Source organism: Triturus cristatus, chromosome 7 (assembly GCF_964204655.1).
Source record: "Triturus cristatus chromosome 7, aTriCri1.1, whole genome shotgun sequence".
Classification (NCBI taxonomy): domain Eukaryota; kingdom Metazoa; phylum Chordata; class Amphibia; order Caudata; family Salamandridae; genus Triturus; species Triturus cristatus.
Window position 1 is genome coordinate 1,556,896,481 of NC_140590.1, and position 24,221 is coordinate 1,556,920,701.

Consider the following 24,221-nt stretch of genomic DNA (forward strand, 5'->3'; position numbering starts at 1 on the left):
TAATCTAGCTGTTACTCATGATGCATTGCCTGATATGCACTGTGACCAATTGCTCTTGTGCTCATGTGTCAGATGTATACAGGTGACTGATGCTTTTTTGTTTCTTCTCCTTGCCCACAACATCATCATCCAAAAGCGTGGGAGACACCTGCATGGACCTTGAGGAGGGACCCAGCGACATTGCCACTGGTGCTGTGGAGGCAGAAGGAGCCAGTGGCACGGAGGGCGAGGGGAGTCAGTCGGAAGACCTGTCTGGAGGCGAGAGCATGTACGACACCGACGGGTCCCAGGCTGACATCCTTGAGGAGGCGGAGGATGCAACAACAACCTGCAGCATCCCACCATCTGTACCCGCCTGCCTCCTCCATTGCCATCTCCGCCCTCTCAGTTACTCCTGTCCCTTCTGTCCGTGGAGGGTCCCACCGTGTCTCCTTCGGACCAGGCACCGCAGCCCCTGCCCCTGTCACCCCTGCTGCCCTCGGTGAAGAGTCTGTGGACACACTGCGGCAGTTGCAGGTTGGTCAGGCATCGAAGCTGCATGTCCTACATGAACACACTAGACTGCTCACACAGTTGGTGTCGTTCGTGGAGGGCATGTCATCAACGATGACTGAGCAACGCAGGATTCTGTGGTCCATGGACTCTTCACTGACGGAAGCAGTGTCTCTCCTGTGGCGCTCCGTCCCCCCCTACCCTGGACCCATCCACACAGCCCTCTCCCATGCCTGACCAACGCACACACAGAGAGTCACAGGCACACACCCCAACAGACACATCCAGCACACCCCCAAGTAAGGCACAGCGCACACCTCCTGGCACACACACTCAGGGGGATGTAGACACACCCACAGGGTCTGGGGGCAAATGGCAGACACGCAGCCACAGTCAGAGTCAGCAGTCCTCACAAGTTCCAACCCACTTCCTCCAAAACCACTCCCCTTAGCTCCCCTGCCAAACTGTCACCCAAAGAGACCTACATGGCTGGTCTGTCCCTCAGCCCCACTGTGACACCACCCCGCAAGCGGGCGAGGAAGTCCCCGGGCAGGGGAGTTGAGTCCCCCCCCATGTCCACCCCCTCCCCCAAGAGCGCTGCACCCCATCCCTCGGCCACCCCCCCTCCGTTGGCCCTGGGGTTTCTTCAGGTGCAGGGGTTACTCTGGACGCCCTGGCAGCAGTGTGCAGCGAGGTGCTCACATCCACCTTTGACGCTGCCCCACCCCCTGTGGCAGGCCTGGACTGCCCGTAGTGGGCACCGGGCAATCCCCCGGTACGCCGCACGGGTGGGGGCCGGTTTTGAGCCCCTGGGGGCCGTTTTTGTTACAGGGCCGTTTTGCAGCATAGCTGCAAAATTGGCCCTGTAACAAAATCGGTCGAAAACCGGCCCTGGCAAAGAGCTCGGCGGCACCCCGAAGCCCTGGGGGGCCGGCTGAGCACTTTGCCAGGGCCGGTTTTCGTTCCCAGTCCGGCCCTGCCCTGTGGTGGAGACGTCCAGGGCTGCACCCACCACACCTACCCAACCCACTCCTGTCCCTGTGGTGCCTGGTACTCCCACTGATGATGCCCCCCCCCCCCGGTCGACAAACCTTGAGGTGACTTTGTGCAGGCAAGGTAGTGGACACAGTCGCCTACGTCCACCCTTGGACTAGAACTATGGACTGGCCATTGGCCTTTGTAAATAGTGTCTTCTTAATTTATTATTTTTGTGTGCTGAATAAAGCATTTCAGGTACTTGATGTTCGTGATGAGGCTCATGAAGTTGGTGTTCTGGTAATGTATTAGGGTTCTGAGAAATATTTTTGTATGATGGTCATGAGGTGGACCATGGTATCTGTGTGCCATCACAATGTCTGTGCAAATATTCATTGGTAGTGTGTGTCCATTTGGTTTTGACACATTGTCCCAAGGAGTGTTCCTTCCTCTGTGGCACCTGACATGTTCCCTGCAAACAGTTGCACAATTGTTGTGCTGACCTGTGTCAACATATCCTTTGTTGGTGACGGATCCCTTCAACAATGCCCATGCCTGCTAACCGATGTCTCCTGCTGAATTGTCTGTGCCATCCTTGCCAGTCACTGTACTTGTGTTTTGGGTATGTAGGAATGGCATCAGGGACCAATTGCCCCTTTTCAGCACTATGCATGTGTGTAATCACGGCCTAACACACAAATGGCACGTGTTATGCAGGGTATTTGGGCACCTGACTTACAATTGTAGGCATTGTATCTAGTCGCAGTGAACCCTGTTCCTTCCATGATAGACAACATCTGGGTGGCTGGACCAGCACCTGGACATTCCTATCACTCCTGGGATGTGCGTGACAGTGTGTGTTCCCTTTGGCTATCTTATTTTTGTATGCAGTTCCATGACTATACAGTCTGTTGGCATGAAATCAGGGTGTGTATTGTGCTGCATCCGCCATGGGTGGGTATGCATGTGTTATATGTCATCACACCCACATGTGGTGTGTCATGCAGTGTGTGAAAGACATCCATCCTCCTAATAGAGGGACACTGCTGGGAGTCCTCTGCACCCACCCCTCATATGCCTGGACACTGCTGGTAGTGATATGCACCCACCCCTCATATCTCTTGACACTGCTGGGAGTCCTCTGCACCCACCCCTCATATGCCTGGACACTGCTGGAGTCCTCTGCACCCACCCTCATATGTCTGGACACTGCTGGTAGTGATATGCACCCACCCCTCATATGTATGGACACTGCTGGGAGTCCTCTGCACCCACCCCTCATATTGCAGGCCACTGCTGGGAGTCATATGCACCCACCCCTCATATGTCTGGACAATGCTGGTAGTGATATGCACCCACCCCTCATATGTCTGGACACTGCTCGTAGTGATATGCACCCACCCCTCATATGTCTGGACACTGCTGGTAGTGATATGCACCCACCCCTCATATGTCTGGACACTGCTGGGAGTCCTCTGCACCCACCCCTCATATTGCAGGCCACTGCTGGGAGTCATTTGCACCCACCCCTCATATGTCTGGACACTGCTGGGAGTCCTCTGCACCCACCCCTCATATTGCAGGCCATTGCTGGTAGTGATATGCACCCACCCCTCATATCTCTGGACACTGCTGGGAGTCCTCTGCCCCCACTCCTCATATGCCTGGACACTGCTGGAGTCCTCTGCACCCACCCCTCATATGTCTTGACACTGCTGGTTGTGATATGCACCCACCCCTCATATGCCTGGACACTGCTGGCAGTGATATGCACCCACCCCTCATATGTCTGGACACTGCTGGTAGTGATATGCACCCACCCCTCATATCTCTGGACACTGCTGGACTCCTCTGCACCCACCCCTCATATGTCTGGACACTGCTGGTAGTGATATGCGCCCACCCCTCATATGTTTGGACACTACTGGGAGTCCTCTGCACCCACCCCTCATATTGCAGGCCACTGCTGGGAGTGATATGCGCCCACCCCTCATATGTCTGGACACTGCTGGGAGTCCTCTGCACCCACCCCTCATATTGCAGCCCACTGCTGGTAGTGATATGCACCCACCCCTCATATCTCTGGACACTGCTGGGAGTCCTCTGCACCCACCCCTCATATGCCTGGACACTGCTGGAGTCTTCTGCACCCACCCCTCATATGCCTGGACACTGCTGGTAGTGATATGCACCCACCCCTCATATGCCTGGACACTGCTGGAGTCCTCTGCACCCACCCCTCATATGTCTTGACACTGCTGGTAGTGATATGCACCCACCCCTCATATGTCTGGACACTGCTGGGAGTCCTCTGCACCCACCCCTCATATTGCAGGCCACTGCTGGGAGTCATATGCACCCACCCCTCATATGTCTTGACACGGCTGGTTGTGATATGCACCCACCCCTCATGCCTGGATACTGCTGGTAGTGATATGCACCCACCCCTCATATGTCTGGACACTGCTGGTAGTGATATGCACCCACCCCTCATATGTCTGGACACTGCTGGTAGTGATATGCACCCACCCCTCATATGCCTGGACACTGCTGGAGTCCTCTGCACCCACCCCTCATATGCCTGGACACTGCTGGTAGTGATATGCACCCACCCCTCATATCTCTGGACACTGCTGGGAGTCCTCTGCACCCACCCCTCATATGTCTGGACACTGCTGGTAGTGATATGCACCCACCCCTCATATGCCTGGACACTGCTGGAGTCCTCTGCACCCACCCCTCATATGCCTGGACACTGTTGGTAGTGATATGCACCCACCCCTCATATCTCTGGACACTGCTGGGAGTCCTCTGCACCCACCCCTCATATGTCTGGACACTGCTGGTAGTGATATGCACCCACCCTCATATGCCTGGACACTGCTGGAGTCCTCTGCACCCACCCCTCATATGCCTGGACACTGCTGGTAGTGATATGCACCCACCCCTCATATCTCTGGACACTGCTGGGAGTCCTCTGCACCCACCCCTCATATGTCTGGACACTGCTGGTTGTGATATGCACCCACCCCTCATATGTCTGGACACTGCTGGTAGTGATATGCACCCACCCCTCATATGCCTGGACACTGCTGGGAGTCATATGCACCCACCCACGCACCCCCTTGGAGCTGTACACTGCTCGCCAGGTCCTACACACACAACAATATGAAGGTAACATGCTGGGCCAGTCCTCTATGCCCACATTCCTGGCGTGTGTACTGTACGCCTCGTATCCAAAATTTACTGCTGCCGTAATGGGGTACGTGTGGTACAGACCGTACCCATGCATGTATGCATGGGTACAGTCCATACCTGAGTTGACATGGGGCCGTAGGGGTACGCACCGTACCCACGCATGTATGCGTGGGTACGGTCTGTACCTGAGTAGTCATGGGGCCGTAGGGGTACGCACCGTACCCACGCATGCATGCGTGGGTACGGTCCATACCTGAGTTGTCATGGGGCCATAGGGGTACGCACCGTACCCACGCATGTATGCGTGGGTACGGTCCATACCTGAGTTGTCATGGGGCCGTAGGGGTACGCACCGTACCCACGCATGTATGCGTGGGTACGGTCCGTACCACTGTTGTAATGGTACCGTAGGGGTACGTGTGGTACGCACCGTACCCACACATTCATGCGTGTGTACGGTTCGTACCACTGTTGTAATGGTGCCATAGGGGTACGTGTAGTACGCACCCTACCCACGCATTCATGCGTGTGTACGGTCCGTACCACTGTTGTCATGGTGCCATAGGGGTACGTGTGGTACGCACCGTACACGTCCACTTCCGTTGTTGCGGTACGCAGGGGTTGCTGGACATGCCCCCCAAGTGACCAGTCCCAGGTGGTAATGTATGGCCTCCATATTATAGGTTTGTGTTTGAGTATGGGGTATGTTTCCTGCCCCTCATCCCCACCCTGGCCCCTGGGTGTTGTTCTCACCTTCTGCGGCATGTGCGTCGGGTGCGGTGCACCAGGTCGTAGGCCAAGAGGCCCAGGATGACGCGTACGATGGGGTTCATGGCTGTACGTCACGTACCGGGGCTCTGTGGCGTAAGGTTCTGCTTTCCCGGCAGTTTTTCACTCCTGTAATCAAAGCGTGGTACGTAGTGACGTCGCGATGAATCGTACTTGCTGGTCCGAAAAACGCTGCTTAAATATGTGCAGACGTCGCGTACAAGCAGTTCCGGTTCAGAATCGTTGGTATTTTTTAGCTGTATGGTCTTTTGTACGATTCGTACAGAAAAAGGCTTTCTGTACGAATCGTACTTCCTAGGTTGTAGGATGAGTCTACCTGGTACGAGTCGTACGGAGAAAACGATCCGTACGACTATTCGTACAGCCTTTTTCCATGATTGGAATCGGCCCCTTAATGTTAAACATGTCCTTACAGTAAAAAAGTCCTCAAAGCTAATTTCACTGTAGTAGGGTAAGCTTTCCACAGGAAAGCATTGGGATACAATATTTAATTGAATATTTGCTGTCTCTGTTTATGAAACAGCTCCAGAGTTCATCTTTTGACTTTTTAAAATATGTCTTACAATCGCAATTCATTTGTAAAGTCAGATTTGTAATAAATATTTTAGAACAGGGACTTTTAGAAAAGTAACCTGTTGTCTGCCTAAAGCCTCTAGAAGCTCATTTGCATGAGTGTCCAACTGTCACACAGGAGCTGAAAGCTCCCATGATGAGGGGGAAACTTGCTCCCAAAGCTAATACAAAGGCATTGGTTGTGGGGAGGTGTTCTGTTTCTCTGGCAGGCTGACCATCTGGACTGTACCCAGGAATCTAATGAACTTCAAAGGGGCCTACCCTGTCACAGGAAGATATAGCTTTTACACCTGGGCCTGCCCCCTTCTTTTGTCCACCTAGCCAGTCAGGCACAAAGCTCAGAGGGAGAGGAGCTGCCCCAGAACCACTTTTGAATGACCACAAATGAGGGGTGCTCATTTCCCTGGCCTCACCACTAGGGTGGGCACAGGTGCTTTGCACAGGGTAGGAAAGGTTCTGCCATGTTGGTTTTGGAAAGAGAAGGGAACTGTGGTATAGTTTACAATAAAGCACACAGGAAGTGCAGTAACATTGGGTAGAGTCACCCCTGGGAACTTTTACCACATTTGTAAGGGAATGGCCAGGAGGTTCCAACACCCACAGGCTGGCACTGGGCATAAACATGGCACCCAAATTACCCTTCTCAGATTACATTGGGCCTCTGTAGAGGACTGGACCTACTGTTTCTGACCCAAGAAGAGACTTAAAAAGTAGGCCTGCTCTCCCTCTTGTACCCAGGTCAAGAGTGAGATCATAATCTGACATCCTGTTTGGGCCACAAGGACACAGCAAGCTTCAAGAGGCCTTTTCCTGGATTGCCAGCTTACCGGTTCCAAATGGATCTGCCCTTGACCCTGATGTGGGCCTTTGCTGGAGATAGTCTTGACCCCAAAGTACACCCTCTATGGTTCTGGTCCCTTGGCTGGTTCAAAGTGTACTTATCCTAACAAATCCTGCAGCCTGGGACTTAAACAATTTTTTGCCAAAGTTTGCCCTAAGAACTAGTAGAAGACCAGGATCTAGGAGACCGATTCACAGAACTAACTTAAGACAAAATCCTAAACTTACTTCCATTTTGGTATTCACAGTAGGCACTTACTCATTTTGGTATTCACAGAAGTTAGGAGTCCTAACTTTAGGACTCCTAAATGCCTTCTGTGAATACCGAAAGTCTTAATTAGAATTTTTCTCAGTTTTGGAGTAGTAAAGTTAAGACTCCTAACTTTAGGACTCCTAAATGCCTTCTGTGAATACCAAAAGTCTTAAAGTGAGGATTTTTCTCAGTTTAGGAGTAGTAAAGTTAGGAGTCCTAACTTTGCCTTTTGTGAATACCAAAATGAGTAAGTGCCTTCTGTGAATACCAAAATGGAAGTAAATTAGGATTTTGTCTTAAGTTAGTTCTGTGAATCGGGCCCAACGAGCCAAATCTATCCAATGAAGGAGCATGCGCTGCTGGGCCAACAATTCAGGTTGGTCTTGTTATGTTCTTCTCCACACAGGGCCAGCTCTAGGGCAGTGCAATGGGTGCAGCCGAACCTGACGTTGACCTCGGGGGACACCGTGTCTAGAAATAACTCTGATTTAAAAAGCACCAGCTGCAGAGTACCATATGTGTTGAGCAGTTTTCAGACAACAATAAACATGTCAACATAACTCTGGTGATTAACCCCTTGTGTGCCCCGCCCTTTCCCCGCCCTGTGCCGGGCGTTGAATTAGCGAGCGGGGTTCATGACGAGATAGTCTCGTCATGGGCACAGCGCAACCGCGGCCCATGACGAGACCATCTCGTCATGGGCACTCAAGGGGTTAATGTTCCTGCTGGAAAGAGATGGGGCTTTTGTCTAGTGGCAGTTCCCACTTGTGATAAAGTAGCCCAGAAGGATAATAGCCTGCTGCAAAGGACGCGTACCGCACAAATCACTGAGATGTATTTTATGTGGATAGCTCTTTGGGTTACTGCTTTTGTCAAAGAGATCCTTTTTTTACTTATATTTCATAAGTTACAACTCTAATATAGAACAATGAGCTATGAACTGTCAGCAAAGAACTTCATGCAAACTGTATAGTACAGATTAGGATGTCATGTTTTTCCCCAGTCTTTCATTATCCTAATGTTGCTAAAAATGTTTACGTTGGGGAGAAGTACATTTTTATTGGTAAGCCAACCACTGTGGTATGTTTTAATTCCTGAGTTTGTGCTTCTCGAGACCAAGCACTTTTAAAATATACTATCTACTAGTATCGGTGACATGTTACTCCTACAGCTTCTAATCCTCATTGTTTTATGTAACATTTTCTATAGAGTGATTTACATATGTATGATTCATTGTCTCTGTATAATGGGTGTTTGATGTAAAGTGCTATGACACCCTACACTAGTATGAGTAGCACTATAAAACAAATTAAGTTAACGTGAGGGGGCTATGGAGAGATGGGGCATTGGTTGAGCGTGGTAGTGAGGAAATAGGTGGAGGAGGAGGTTTTGGGGGGAGGTGACGTCAACAAACATTGTCGCACTGGACACCACCAGGGCTAAAGCCAGCCCTGCCTCCACAGCAGCAAATCCAATTCAGCTGGACATGGCAGAGAAGTTATCCAGCTTCGTGAAGCCAGCTTCGACTAAAGCCTGCATCTCACCCAAGTGGAAGAATCCAAGCTCAACAAAAACGTGACAAAGTTTGAAAGTTGAAATCTTCACTGGGTGAAGGCGTCAAAAGTACACAGCCGACAAGGGACCTTCCATGGGCACGTAATTAAAATTTCTCCTGCTCAGAGCTTTCCGACCAAAAGTCAATGGCTTCACCGAGGCCTCATCCAGTAACTATCCGATGACATGGAGCCCTCTTTGGAAAAAGCCTCGTGCCTTGACTCAGTGAGAATTTTTACCTCCGTTCCGGAGACTAAGTCCAAAAGTAAAGCTTTTCACTGGAACATGCCTGGTCCCTGTATGCATAATACATTCTATCGGGATTGGCCTTAAATCTTACCCTTGCCTCAATTAAGTGGAACCAGATGACCGCAGTTGGCTTCTAATGCTCTTTCACACTATTCTGAACCCTAAACTACAAAAAATCCTAGCTCCGGTTCTACTTATGAGATTGTTGTCATTTTGGTCTCACTTTATTTATTATAATGTACTCATTTGTTTCTAAATTGGTTTAAGATTCTACTTGTGTTGTGTCTTGACTATATAACTTTTTAAGTACTGCATACATACTTTACACATTGCCTCCAAGTCAAGCTTTTCTGCTCAGTGCCATAGCTACCAGGAGCTCAGGTTAATTTAGTAACTTTAGTGGTTAAACCTGACAAGGATTGTTTTTTTTTAATTTCAGGTGGGTACTCCCCCTTCAACTAATACCCCAATTCCTTACATGTCGCATTTTGCAGCACAAATAAAAAGAAGAAATTGCCTCAAACATAGTTTTTTTCAGTACGGTATCCCTTCCTGGTCCTAATGCAGACACAATTGAACTATGCTGCACTGCACTGCATTGAGTGAACTCTTTGAAAATATGCACCTTAGCGATGATACATTATCATAAACAACCAAGAAGCAATGTTCATTGTGGGTGTAATGATTGAATGAGTAACAAATTACTAATTGAAAGCATGCCATTTTGCCGCACATGGTCACAGCACATTAACACAAAATAGACGCTGTGCGCTGGGAGACAGCTCAGAAAATACACAATTCCTTTTTTTTTTAAACATACTTTATTGAATTTTCAGGTACCAGTAGTACATTCATACAATCTGACCAATTTACCTAGTTGATAGCTATACACTGAAGATTGTCTCATTATCTATGATCCATCAAAGTGTTAGTCCATTTGCATTCAGACAACTTGTTCTAGAAAAATAAGGCACTGGTCAAATTCCTTGGGGTATAGTAAATCCGGAATCTACCACTGGTGACTATTACAAGGGCTAAAAGGCTCCCAGATTGCCTCAGAGCTCCATTAGAAAGAGGCTACTATCTTTATCATCCAAGCCACGTCCCAACAAGTCTTAATCAGATGGTCACCAATGCTTTTTCCATGCCCCTATCTTATTAAGATGCCCCTCAGGTAATATTGGCTGTTACATATGACCAATATTTTTATCTCATAAAAGAGATCAGTTTTATGTCCACCAGTACTCTGGGAGATTTAGGAGCCTGACAGCTTCCTGACAGTGAATTTGGAGCCAAACAACTCAGTTTAATTTATGTTAAGTATTATACAATTTTCCCGCAACATCGTCATCTGTTTGAACAGTTCATAGCTTTAATATGGTCACTAATATATTGTTGAATACAAATCACAAGTCAAAAATATTTTGATGTCAGGAATTTTATAGGACAGAATATTGTAGGTAAGAATATTGTTTTTAAGCGTTTCACATTGTTTTTTATAGTTGTATATAGTATTAATTTAAAATATTTTGTCAGGATTTATTGTTATCATTTATAATTTCTGGTGTTATAAGATTGTTGGGTTGGTAGGGGGGTAGAGTGGAATTGTTTTAATATATATTTAATACTTGTTTAGCAATAGTGATTTTTTTTAAATGTCAATTGGTAATGAAATTATTATTCAACTAATTTGCATATTCATTATGTTTATGTATGTTTATAAAATATAATTCATTTTAAATTAATAATAGTGTTCTAATTACTGTGTATCATTAATTTATTTCTAGTATTTTTTTAGCTTTTGTGCTTGTTGAGTTTTTAGGGTAGTAGAGTTAAAAGTATTTTAAATATATTATTAATCTCTGAAATGAGTAAGTATTTTTTAATGTTGTTTTATTTGCAATGTTACATTTAATGTCATCACAATTGTAATTATTTATACTAAATATATAATGTTAAAAATATTATACATTTGAAATGTATATGTTGAAATATACATTTTGGTTTATTAGTGAGAATAGTGTATATGACTCTTTGAAAGTGCAACACTTTCCGTACTGTTGCTCCGGTGAAGTTGGAAAGTTATATCTGACCCTTCCAAATTACATTGTTTTCAGACGCAGTTGTCGTTTTTTAAAAGGGTAAACCACCCAATAGTCCTGGATCATACCGACCAATTAGTCTATTAAATAATGATTACAAACTTTTTACGAAAATAATGACAAAGAGATCCAGAAAGGCAGTCGACAGGGTTGTCCAATCCCTCCTGTCCTGTTTTCGTGGTACATCGAGCCATTAGCCTCCTTCATTCGCCAAAATCCCTTAATCAAACCATCAGTCACGGGGTGCCCAAAATGAAACTATTTGCAAATGATCTAATTCTCTATTTAGAAGCCAATTTGGCAAATATTAAAGAAACTTTTGACACAATTAGATCATTTACCGATTTGGGACGGTATAAAATCAATGATAACAAATCGGAAATCTTATTATATAACTGTCATGACCAAGTTTTACCCCCGGACCTTCGGATCAAGACAGCAGAGGACAATCCCATTCGATATTTAGGCATTTGGGTTTCGCATGACTTTGCACCACTTTTTCCACTTAATTATATTACCACCCTCAATAAAGTTAGAAACATTTTAAATAATTGGCAAACTCTACCTCTTTCCATAATTGGAAGAATGTCGCAGGTCGGGTGATCGAGGCTGAGACCAGGGTGTCCTCTGTGGAAGATGATTTGACCACACTCGAACTTCAGGTCTCCAAGTTACTCTCGACTATGGCAGTGCTCAAGGAGTGGGCCGAGGATGCTGAGAACAGGTAATGCAGGAACAACCTTTGGTTTGTTGGATTCCCCAAGGGAGTCAAGGCCTCTGGCGTGGGGCGGTTCCTGGAGGAGTGGCTGCAACTCTGTATGCCTGCCAATAAGCTATCACCGTGGTTCATGGTGGAGCAAGCACATTGATCCTTGACCCTCTGGCCTCCGCCAGGGGCTCCAGCCCGTTCAATGATTGCCTGGATACTCAACCATTGGGACAGAGACACCATCCTTAGTTAGGTCACGGTGCACCAGGGCCTCCGCTATCAGAACTCAAGGATTATGATTTTCCCTGACTACACACGAATGGTCCTGCAGCGTAGGCGCTGTTTCGAGGAGGTTAAACGGAAGCTTTGTGCCCTCAACCTGCAGCACATGCTGATTTTTCCGGTGAACCTGAAAGTGATCTTCAACACTGACACTTAGGGGCTGACTAGGATGGCTGGCGGAAAAGCATCCAGACCGCCATGGTAGCAGAAAAGTACTGTCCGCAGGTACCACGGCAAAACCGGCGGTCAGATTAGGATGCACAGCCAGAAGATTCCTACTGCGGCAGTCCGATTCCAGGATAAACTGCCAGAAAAGCTGGAAATCCATCCGTGGCAGTCGCAATTGCTGCGGAAAGGCCCAAGACCGCCATTTTCCCAGCGGTCAGGAACACATACTATCCGCAGTATTGCCACCGCCATCCCCGAATAGCTGGATTCTCCGCTGTGGTGTGATGGGCTGTTTGAGGCATCATGATTCGACTGGCGTTCGTAACCTCATTCCGCATGGCGGTCCCTCTGTATTGGCTCCATCTGCTACCGGTGCGGAAGGGGATTTCTGACGGAACCTGAAACACTGCAGCGAATGGGAAATTGGCTATCTATGCCCATCATAATACGGCAGACACAAAGACCGCCGATGGAGTGCGGAAAAGGGCATTTCCCACCACTGCCAGCATCGCTGATGTGCCTCCGTCCGCCATCCTAATCAGCCCCTTACTTCTTTGACACCCGGGAGCAGGCTTGGGAGTGGGCAGTGGAGAGGAGGAAACTCCGGTGGCCTGATAGATCTGGGTAGGCTGGACTGCGGATGGTGGCGAGCTCTCCCCATCTCCCCCACAATCCATCTAGGAAGAACGCTCTATCCCATAAAATCTGTTTGCACCCCTGAGAATGCCAAGACTCCTTTGGCTCAGACGGGGGGAATATGATGGACGGAGAGACGTATCTAGGCACCATATTGACAGACACATCAGATCTCTTTGTGTCCTAGAGTAGAAACCCAGGTGCTCCCCCTCCCTATGAAGACGAATATGGGCCTCCTGGTCCACCTTGGATCCACTCTACTTGACACAGGGTTGTTTTGTTTTGTATTTATCACTGTTCTTGAGATAGCGCTTATTTTACCCATATGAGACTACATCAGTTGTCAGACACCAGGATCCTACAAGAAGGGGAGCCCTTAGGGCTTTTGGCCTAGGGCCTTGTTTATTTCACGTTATGTCTAGGGTTAGGATGACTGATGCTTCCAGGGTAGAAGTATGGGGTGGGTGGAAGTTGGGGAGTTGGGATGTTATGCTTGTTACAGATTGTTTGACCATGCAGCTCACTGACAATGCTAGTCACTACGAGATGAATTCCTCCTGTGATGGCAATTCCAGCACTAAAAGTGTTATTGTGGTTACACCAGGCTCACATATGTCCCATCACCCAGCCCAAGACTTTCTGACTCTTCGTCCTTATGGTAGCAGTTAAATTATTGACTAGGAACATGACGGCTTCATTGCATTAAGTGGTCTTTAGTTCTTCAGTATGTTAGCCGATTTCAGTCTGCGGTTCTTATGTTTCAAGAAACCCATTCACTATGTGCTCACAACACCAGCTCCTTGGCACACTGCACTGCCTGGGGTCCAACCTGTTGACTCTTCCACAAGGCGTAACTGTGGTGGGCAGGGTTTTAGTGCTGTCCCTAATCCAGAGATGGATACCTCCGGCACTCCATGAACGGGGCATCAGACATGCTCCTGTCAGCTGTCGGCATGGTTAGATTCTATGGGGCTGTATGATGCGTGGAGAATGTGGCACACCCAAGAATTCGCTTATACTCACATCTCGGTGGCTCACAAACCCATGTCGCGTATTGATCTGCTTTGGCTTCCAGCTGCAGATATCTTTCAGTTGTCGGGGATTGAGGCCCTATCCCTATTCTCTGCCTCTGCTTCCCTTCTGCTACAAACTGGTCACTCAGTCACTACTCCACGACCTATGTGGCATATCAGTGCTTGTTACCTCACCAATCGAGTCCGTTCTGAGTATATTGAGTCAGAGATACAATCTTACTTTGAGATTTATCTGGGCTCTGTAGAGTCAGCCGGTACTTCATGGGTGGCCAGCAAGCATGCACTTATATGTTTAGTTAACTGTTACATTTGGGGCAGAGAGTAGCAAACACTAGCATGGATTATGACCATAGAGGCCCAAATCCTCAGCCTGGAGAGCTGCATAGGCCCTCCACCGATCTTTACCATTGGCTTATGTTGGGGCGATCCCGCATGTGGCAAATCTCAATGGAGGAGGCCCAGCAGTATTGGAGGGCCTCTAACCAGAGGGTTTATGAACGCAGGGACAAGTCACAGAAACTTCTCTACTGGCTGGCCACCAGAGAGGTAGTCCCCAGAGTGGTCCTCCAGATCAAGGACACTAAGGGACAGTTGTATGATAGGGCACTTGACATTGGACAGGTCTTTGTGTTGAAAACTAAAACAGCGATATGATTAAGCATTCACTAAAGACATGAATTCTCCTTCAATAGAACATGTTTCTTATCTTATGTTGACTAATGTCTGGACTCCATCTTGTATTGTCATGTCTCCACGTGCTTTGCACGAGAAGAGTCCTTCCTTTTCGCTAGTTGCTCTTGTAATCTGCCTAGTAACAGTCTATAAATAGCCCCTTTGTCCGTCTGGCGCATGCCCAGACTTGACCACATATGTTATCAGTTAGTCCTTGTTTGACCATGTTTTCGCGGGCTCAGGAATGTGTTAACTCCGCCCACATATTGATTTTGTATCGAAAATGTCCACAAAAGGTAATGAATTTTGCCTCATGTTGTATCCACCCACTTATGAGCCCCTCTGTTGTGTATAAAAGGGGACCGTGTACTCAAGTTCTTTGTGCTACTCTATGCAATACTGAAGAGTGTTGTATAGGTTGTAGGACCACCCTTAAGGGTTAATAAACTCTGTCTTTGTATTTGCAGTTTCCGTGCCAACTTCCTTCTAGCTTTTGTTACAGGAGAGCGAACCCTTGTATTCTGCGGGCCTAGCTGGGGCCTGTATTCTTCAATTGGCGCCCGTCACGTGGGGCTCATCGGCGACTCGGATGCTCGAAGGACTGGTCGTGATGAAGGTGAGGAATTTGGCCGGGGATGTGATCACTGCCAGTGGCGTTTTTAGTCCTGGCATCCCGAGGTTTCTTCCTTCCCTTCCGAACTGACCTTCTGGGTGGCGCCGGTCCTCGACTGAGACCTCTTCTGTCGGTTTGCCGCGACAGCCGTTTGGGCGAATTTTGGAACTTGGCAGTTGGAATCTGGACACCCTTGATTGGTAAGAACCGTTGTACGGTACTTGCTCCGAGTTTTGAAGCCTGGGCTGGCTATTTGAGTTTGATTTGTGATGACCGGTCATATTTTGTATTGATTACTGTGAGAATATATGCGTTGCAACACATATAGGCAGGTAATGTGGAGATATTTCTCCGGAGTTGTGTAAATCTGAACGGCGCAAAGTTTAAGTGCCATTTTTGATAATACTGCATATTTTGCATTATTTTTGAGCATGCCTGCTTTTAGCGCACTCCGTAAGTGGTGCTGCTGCTTTGGAAACCGGTTAGATCTTGAGGAAGCTGCTCCAGCCCCCCCAGAGGGGACTCCTAACAGGAATATGTATGTGAAGCATGGTCTTTCCTCTATAATGTACAGCACAGTGTGGAGGAAATACACCAAAAAGGATCCTGAGTTACGATGGCCTTTGTATGGATCGTTTGATATGCGTAAGATTGAGTATGTGGAACAGTGTATGTGTAAACGGCGTGCTCGGCAAGACATGTTTGAATGTGTACGGTTATGGGTGAAGGAAGTGTGTGAGCGAGAGAAACGTGAGAAAGCGCTGTTTGATAAAGAGCAACGGAAAAATGATCATGTGAGAGCACAGGAAGCGAAGCGTCGGGAGGAAAGAGAACTGGCGGAGAGACAAGAGAAAGAGCGTAGGTTGCAAGTCTCGGGTCAATATGCTGTCCGCCAGCCACTTTATCCTGTCCTTACTAATCTTGAAGATGATTTTTATTTATTAGATCGTTCTCCGCCCCCTTATGTTGGCGCGTCTGCCCCGAGGTCACAGGATTCTGGATCGGTTTCGGATAAGGTAGACACGCGGTCCATGTTATCAATTGAGCGTATGGGTGAGCTTCGGAAAATTTCTCTGCGTGTACTTAAAGGCAAGCTATCTCTTGCTGAATTGTTGGAATCTTTGGAAAGTTGGCAGGATAGAGAGAAGCTGTATTTTGCTGCAACTTTTTCTGATGAAGTGATTACTGCCTTTCGGAAATATTCTGATGTTTTCGAGCCTGATGCTGTAGTATCAGATGCTAAAGCATTACGTAACGGTGTTTTTTCTCCCTCTAAGGTACCCGATGCGGTCCGACGGCTGTTTGCATTACGGGACGCGACGGTTGAACTTAAAGAGAGAGCGCGCCTGCAGGCAGGGGAGAAGGAGCAATCGGATTCACATATCGGCGGCGACCAATCATCTACCTCCCATTCAGATAAGAGTGAACTAGTGCATGCTAAACCGATGCGAGAGGCGGCACCTTTGTATGTTCCTCCTAAAGGAGCAGGAAATAGTTCAGATATATCTTCCCACGATGCTAGGGGATATTTTGTGTATAATTGGGTTTATACTCCCTGGCATAGGGCTGATGTTATGGCATTAAAGAATGCATTGCCTGACCCCCGCAAGAATCCAGCGGCCTTTTACGAAGAGGTTGAAGGGGCCTTGAATTCTTGTACTATGACTTTAGTAGATATAGATTTGTTCTTTGGGCTTATTTTACCACCGGATATGTGGCGATCTGTGCGGAAGGTGGATGATCAAGCCGCTTTTAAGGCCAAATGGTCTGAGATTGAGGATGTGGATAGGGAGAGAAAACCCGCGCAAAAACCACCACAGCTTATTTTAGATCTTCCTGCTGCTATCTTGACTAAATTGAAAACAATTATCCCCCCTAAAAAGATTGACTGGAACATGTTAGCCTCATGTAAACAGAAGGTTGATGAATCAGTTTCAGACTTCTTTACGAGCTTTGAGGAGACATTTCATGATTTCAGTGGTCAGTCACTCACGGATGATACGGGTCGACATCTTTTTGTTGATAAATATGTGGCGAATTTATTACCGGGAATAGCAGCTCGATTGAAAGCGAGTGAAAGTTCTTGGTCCACCTCGTCTCCGGCATCCCTCCTGACTATGGCTCAGTATTATGAGCGTCAGGAACAAGAAGCGAAGGGGAATGAGGAGAAGAAATCGAAAGATTTGAAAACTAAGGTGATGTTAGCACAAGTATATGGTCCGCCTCGTCGGGGTGTCGAAAGAGGTAGAGGAGGATTCTATGGTCCCCCTTCCGGTCGGTCAGATGTTAATAGAAATCAATGTACGTATTGTAAACAGTCGGGTCATTGGGCTAGAGATTGTCCGGTATTATATGCATCTCGTCAGGGACGTGGTCAGGGACCACCGAGAGGTAGAGGGGGCTTTTCGAATTTTAGAGGGAATTCCAATGATCGTGCTCGCTTTGAGCCTAACGTACAGCAACGAGATAGACCTAATGTGTTTGATCGGCAACATCAGTATCAGATGTCTGGGAATGACCGCCCTGGGTACCATGATTCGCAGCATGCATAGGATTGCGTTGGATGGGGGTTGGAATCAGTTGAAGTACCGGTTGATCAGAAGGGTCCTTATGTTTCAGCAAATGTTTTGGGTTCTACTGATCGGTTCCTAGTTGATACAGGAGCTACTCGCAGTGCACTGTCCAAACAATTGGTTCCGAGGGCTCCCCCATCTGGCTTAATGGTTACATCGGTAGGGTTTGATGGTACACTCTCTCGAAGCCCTCTTTCCCGACCCCTTGCATTCCATGTTGACCACTTTTCTGCACCCTGTCCGTTTTTGCTTGCTCCAAACACGCCCGACAACATTATGGGTCTTGATATGCTTAAGCACTTCAGAGCTACGATCCGCTGCTCCCCTACTGGAGTACGTGTGATATTAAACGATAATCACCCAATGACAGAACGGATGTGTGTGGTTGCGGAGGATATTGTATTGGCTTCCCTCCCTCATTCTTTGTGGGCCACTTCGGATACTGATGTGGGACAGATGGTTATTCCGCCTGTCCACATTAGGGTCTAGGAGGGTGCGGTGTTACCACGCCTCCCTCAGTATCGTATTTCCCAGGAGGGGGAGGAGGCACTCATACAGATTGTGCAGGATTTGATTAAGGTGGGAGTAGTGGAGGAAGTTCCCTATAATGTCTGCAACAGTCCTATTTTACCCATTTTGAAGAAAGATACCGATACCAGGGTTTATCGTTTTATCATTGACTTATGGGAAGTGAATAAGATAGTGATACCTCAATATCCAGTGGTTTCTGATATCACGACGTTACTTACTTTGGTCCCGCCATCGGCGACCACGTTTTCAGTTATTGATTTGAAAAATGCTTTCTTTTCGATTCCTATTCACCCTGATAGCCGATACCTTTTCGGTTTCACTTTGAATAATAGGTCTTATAGATTTTGTAGAGTCCCTCAGGGTTATACAGAGAGCCCTAGTATTTACAGTCAAGCATTGAAAAGGCAATTGGATTCCTTTGTTCTGCCTGAGGGTGTCGCCCTTATACAATATGTCGATGACATCTTGTTGGCGGCTGACACTCCTGAGCTGTGTGAGAAGTGTACGTTATCTTTGCTTTCCTTTTTGGCATCGCACAATCACAAAGTGTCGAGGAAGAAATTGCAATTTTGTAGACCAAAGGTGACTTATTTGGGTCACCTTTTGTCTAAGGAGGGGCGTGCACTCACACCAGATCGTATTCAAGCAATTTTGGACACGCCAGTACCTTCCACACAGAAGGATGTGCGTGCATTTTTGGGTCTTGCTTCCTTCTGTAGGCAATGGATATTGGGGTTTTCACACATAGCTAAGCCATTGTTAGCACTCTTGACAAGAGACACTCCGATTCCTCTTCCCTGGTCAAATGAGTGTGAAATTGCTTTCCAGCAATTACGACAAGCCCTTTGTTCAGCACCAGTGTTAGGTACCCCTGATTATACGAAGCCCTTTTCATTGTATGTGTATGAGAAAGATGGATGTGCATTATCAGTTTTAGTGCAGATGCATTGCGACAAGGAGCGCCCTTGTGCATATTTTTCGGCTGTACTTGATCCTGTTGCCCGAGCATTACCAGGGTGTTTTCGCTCGGTTGCGGCGACAGCTGAGTCAATACGCCAAAGCGAGGGAATTGTGTTATCTCACAAACTGTTGGTATTAGTTCCCCACGCTGTTGATGCCCTGCTTAATCAGACAAAGACGCATCATTTGACCAGTGCTCGTTTAACGGGATATGAGTTGACGCTTTTGGCTCCTCATATTACGTTAAAGAGATGTGCAACGTTAATTCCAGCCACATTGTTGCCGTTCCCGGAAACTCAGTCTGAAGCACGAAAAGCACATGACTGTATTCTTGTGACTGAGGAACAGACAAAGGGTCGTATTGATCTCCAGGATACGCCCTTTACAGATGTAGATGGAGAACTATGGGTGGACGGATCATGCCTGAAGCTACCAGATGGTACGACTTCAGCAGCGTATGCAATTACCACATTACAAACAATAGTGGAGACTGCACGCATACCGCAGAAATCAGCTCAAGCAGCGGAACTGATAGCATTAATACGAGCATGTGAGCTCAGTACAGGATTGTGTGTGAATGTTTATACAGATAGCCGCTATGCCTTCGGAGTAGCGCACGAATTCGGCCTACTCTGGAAGGAGAGAGGGTTTCTAACGTCACATGGAACACAGATAATGTATGGGGAGTTAGTTCACAACCTTTTGACTGCATTAACATATCCAAAGAAGATTGCTATAGTTAAATGTAGTGCCCATAAGAAGGTGGTTGATAAAGTTGGAGAAGGGAATGCTTTAGCAGACCAGGTGGCACAAGAGACTGCGATGCAGCCTGGTGCTACTGCAATGTATGTTGTGAAGTCGCAGACAGAAAGATGGCACGATGCTAGGAGAGAAGTGCTGGAGATACAGAGGACCGCTTCCGATAAGGAACGGGAGCAATGGTCCAATGATGGAGAATTAGATGATGAAGGGTGTTGGAGAAGTAAGCAGATGGATAAATGGAAGTTACCCACAGCCTTCGTACAACCTATGGTTCAGATGGCACATGGACTAGCGCATGTCGGAGCTTCCGCAATTGTTAAATTACTCACACGAGTTTGGGAGCATCCGGAGATCGCTAGTACGGCAAAGAGGGTAGTGCAGACCTGCATGATTTGCCTGAGGTATAACCCGGGAAAGGGTACACGAACTCCAGCAGGAGGATTTGCGACACCTACTGCACCCTTTGAGGTTTTGCAGATGGATTACATTCAGCTTGAACGCTGTAACAATCTGAAGTATGTTTTAGTAGTGGTTTGTGCCTTCAGTAAATGGGTTGAGGCATACCCTACGAAAGACAATACTGCAATGACTACAGCCAAGATGCTATTAAAGGAGTTCTTCCCTCGATATGGTGTTTGCAGATTGTTGTGGAGTGATAACGGACCTCATTTTATAGCAGACGTTATCAAGTATGTCCTGAAAGGGCTAGGCATTACCCAGAAATTTCATGCAGTGTTTCACCCTCACTCTGCGGGATTGGTTGAGAAATATAACGGTACTTTGAAGCTTAAGATCGCTAAGATTCAAGCTTCGACTTCTTTGACTTGGCCAGATGCTTTACCACTGGCATTATTGTCAATTAGATCGATACCGCATTCTCGGACCGGTCTCACACCCTACGAGATCGTTTTCGGACGCCCAATGAATATTTGGGGTCCACCAAAACCGAAGTCAGTGTATGATGTACCTTGTGTAATGATGAATGATTATCTGTCACTGTTAACGGATAATTTGGTTTCTATTCATCAACAGGTTCGAGAAGCGCTCCCTGATCGGTCCACGGGTGAAGGTCATAATCTCCGACCTGGAGATCACGTTATGATCAAGGTGTTCGAAAGAACGAATAGTCTGGAGCCGAGATGGGTTGGTCCTGAGCAAGTCTTGCTGGCAACGAGGACAGCTGTGCGAGTTTCCAATCGGAAGAACTGGATCCACTCTTTGCACTGTCGTAAAGTGCCGCTTGGATTGGTGGAGCCTGCTGTGTTGACCGACCATCGAGAAATCCTGACTGCAGAGAAAGGCCGTGCTGTGGAACCGAACGACACTGAGGAGCTCTTCCCGGACCAAGAGATTCCTGGAGGAAGAAGATATCACCTCAGACCAAGGAAGTGATTGTTGTATCCAAAGACGTTGTCAGAACGGCCCTTAGGTTAGTGAAACGGAGAGCCAATGAGGCAAGGGGGGGTATCAGCCCTGCATTAGTGTAGTGACACCCGTCTTGGCCCGCTGGTGAAGAAATCAACGGCTGCCTAAGGGGAAGAGTTCTGACAACCTTTTTAGTTTCAGGAAGATATTGACTTCTTATTACAAGATGGAGAAGAAGAAGATTCTTTGTGCGACAAGCTTTATTATCATTGTGGCTATTGTTGGTATAACCACATGGTTTGTTGAGGATGTGACTCCTGCCCGCGAGTTGCTTGTTTTGACCACTCCAGTGCCTGAGGAGCACTACTTTTATACCCTTCCGTATCAAGAATTGAAGCATCGTCAGTCTTATTTGAATAACACTTTCATCCAGATGTTGCATCATACCCATGTTACTACGAATGCTACGAACTGTTGGATATGTGGTATGATGCCAGCTCATCAGAAGAAAGGGGGACCGCCGTTCATACCTCTTCCTTTCTCTCATAATGGCTCTTGTAGAGCATGGTACACTTTGCTTTTCGCCACATGGAAACCCACAGTGGGACGATTACTTTTTAGACTTAATAGGGAATGTCATCAAGATAAAGATGGCTATCCACAAGCGAATGGGACAATATGGGAATGGGAAGAATATCGACCAGACAATGAATCGATCCCCTACATCTTCACGAACACCAGAGACACTGCTGGGAATGAACAATTCGTGATTCAAGTGGCACAAGCTCAAGCGGACCTGTGTGTCCAGAGTGTGGGTTATATTCCTGTTGGTGTTAGCGATTGTATTATTGTTCTGAATATAGATGGATTAAATAATAGTACTTTCTTAGCCTCCCATAACACATACTTCGTATGTGGGAATAAGGGCTATTATCGCTTACCAGCCGGCTGGTCCGGAGTATGCTATGTAGCATTTTTATTACCCACTGTATTCTTAGCACCTGCATCCTATCATAAAGATTTGAAGTTGTTGAATAATGTGACTGTAAATAGGTATAAACGTACTTTATCCATTGATGATGTTGATCAAACTGATACTAGCCTACAGCAATATATTGATTTTAACTTGGGATTGTTTTTCTTTGTTGGAGCTGCCCTAAATAGTAGGAAGGTTCGAAGGTTAACGAGAGTTGTAGAGGCTGTGACGAATCAGACCGCTGCTGCTCTTGGGAATATTACGGAAGAATTACAAATTACTAGAATTGTTGCATTACAGAATCGTATGGTATTAGATGTTATGTTAGCTGACCGAGGTGGAGCATGTAAAATTATCGGAAGTAGTTGTTGTGTGTTCATTCCTGACCATATGCCATCAGTTTATAACGCTATTAATAAATTGCATAAAATCGCAGCTGAGATTCATACAGAAAATGGCACTTGGACTTTTTCTGGATGGTTCTGGGCATTGATCACTACATGGGGATGGAAGGTTTTAACTGGTCTCTGTATTATTGTAGCAGTTCTGTTTTCCTGTTGCATCTGTGCTCAGTGTGGTCCTTTACTCTGTTCTCTATGTGTGCCATTCTGTATTCCTGATAAGAAAGCTATTGCCAATGTCACCTATCAGAAACATTTGACCAAAGAAGTGGAAGAGATGATGAAAATTGACATATATGATGATTATCCTAATAAGCCGAATGTCTTCAGTAAATGCTGAAAGGGTCGTCTGTTGAAAACTAAAACAGCGATATGATTAAGCATTCACTAAAGACATGAATTCTCCTTCAATAGAACATGTTTCTTATCTTATGTTGACTAATGTCTGGACTCCATCTTGTATTGTCATGTCTCCACGTGCTTTGCACGAGAAGAGTCCTTCCTTTTCGCTAGTTGCTCTTGTAATCTGCCTAGTAACAGTCTATAAATAGCCCCTTTGTCCGTCTGGCGCATGCCCAGACTTGACCACATATGTTATCAGTTAGTCCTTGTTTGACCATGTTTTCGCGGGCTCAGGAATGTGTTAACTCCGCCCACATATTGATTTTGTATCGAAAATGTCCATAAAAGGTAATGAATTTTGCCTCATGTTGTATCCACCCACTTATGAGCCCCTCTGTTGTGTATAAAAGGGGACCGTGTACTCAAGTACTTTGTGCTACTCTATGCAATACTGAAGAGTGTTGTATAGGTTGTAGGACCACCCTTAAGGGTTAATAAACTCTGTCTTTGTATTTGCAGTTTCCGTGCCAACTTCCTTCTAGCTTTTGTTACAGGAGAGCGAACCCTTGTATTCTGCGGGCCTAGCTGGGGCCTGTATTCTTCAATTGCAGACTACTACTCCACACTGAATGACAGTAGGCCCAGCCCCCCCATGAAGTCACATGCCCAGCATTTGGGGACATCCCACTGCACTTGATCCCCCTATCGTTGTCCAAGGACCTTGGGCAGCCACTCACCATTGAGGAAATTGGGAAGGAGCTATCAGACAAGACACCAGGCAAAACTCCAGGTCCAGACATGTTCCCTGTCGAATATTATTGGAAATTATGGGGTTTCTTGCTCCCCCATCTGCTGGCGCTGTAGAGTGAAGCAGTAGAATAAGAGGCTTCCCATTGGAGCGGGATAGCGCTACAATTGTGGTAATCCCTAAACCAGGCCTACCGTTGGAAAGCTGTACCTTATATATGCCCATTTCCCTTCTTAATTCTGAAATTAAGATGTTTGCTAAAGTCCTGGTTAATCAGCAAACGTTGCCCTATTTGATCCATCAATGCAGCCTTATGCCAGCCGATCTTCTAAGCATTGTGTTTGGCGGGTTGAAGTGGCCCTCTCCCAGGCGCATCATCTTCTGTGCCCTTTGACCCTGCTCCTAGTGGATTTTCATAAGACCT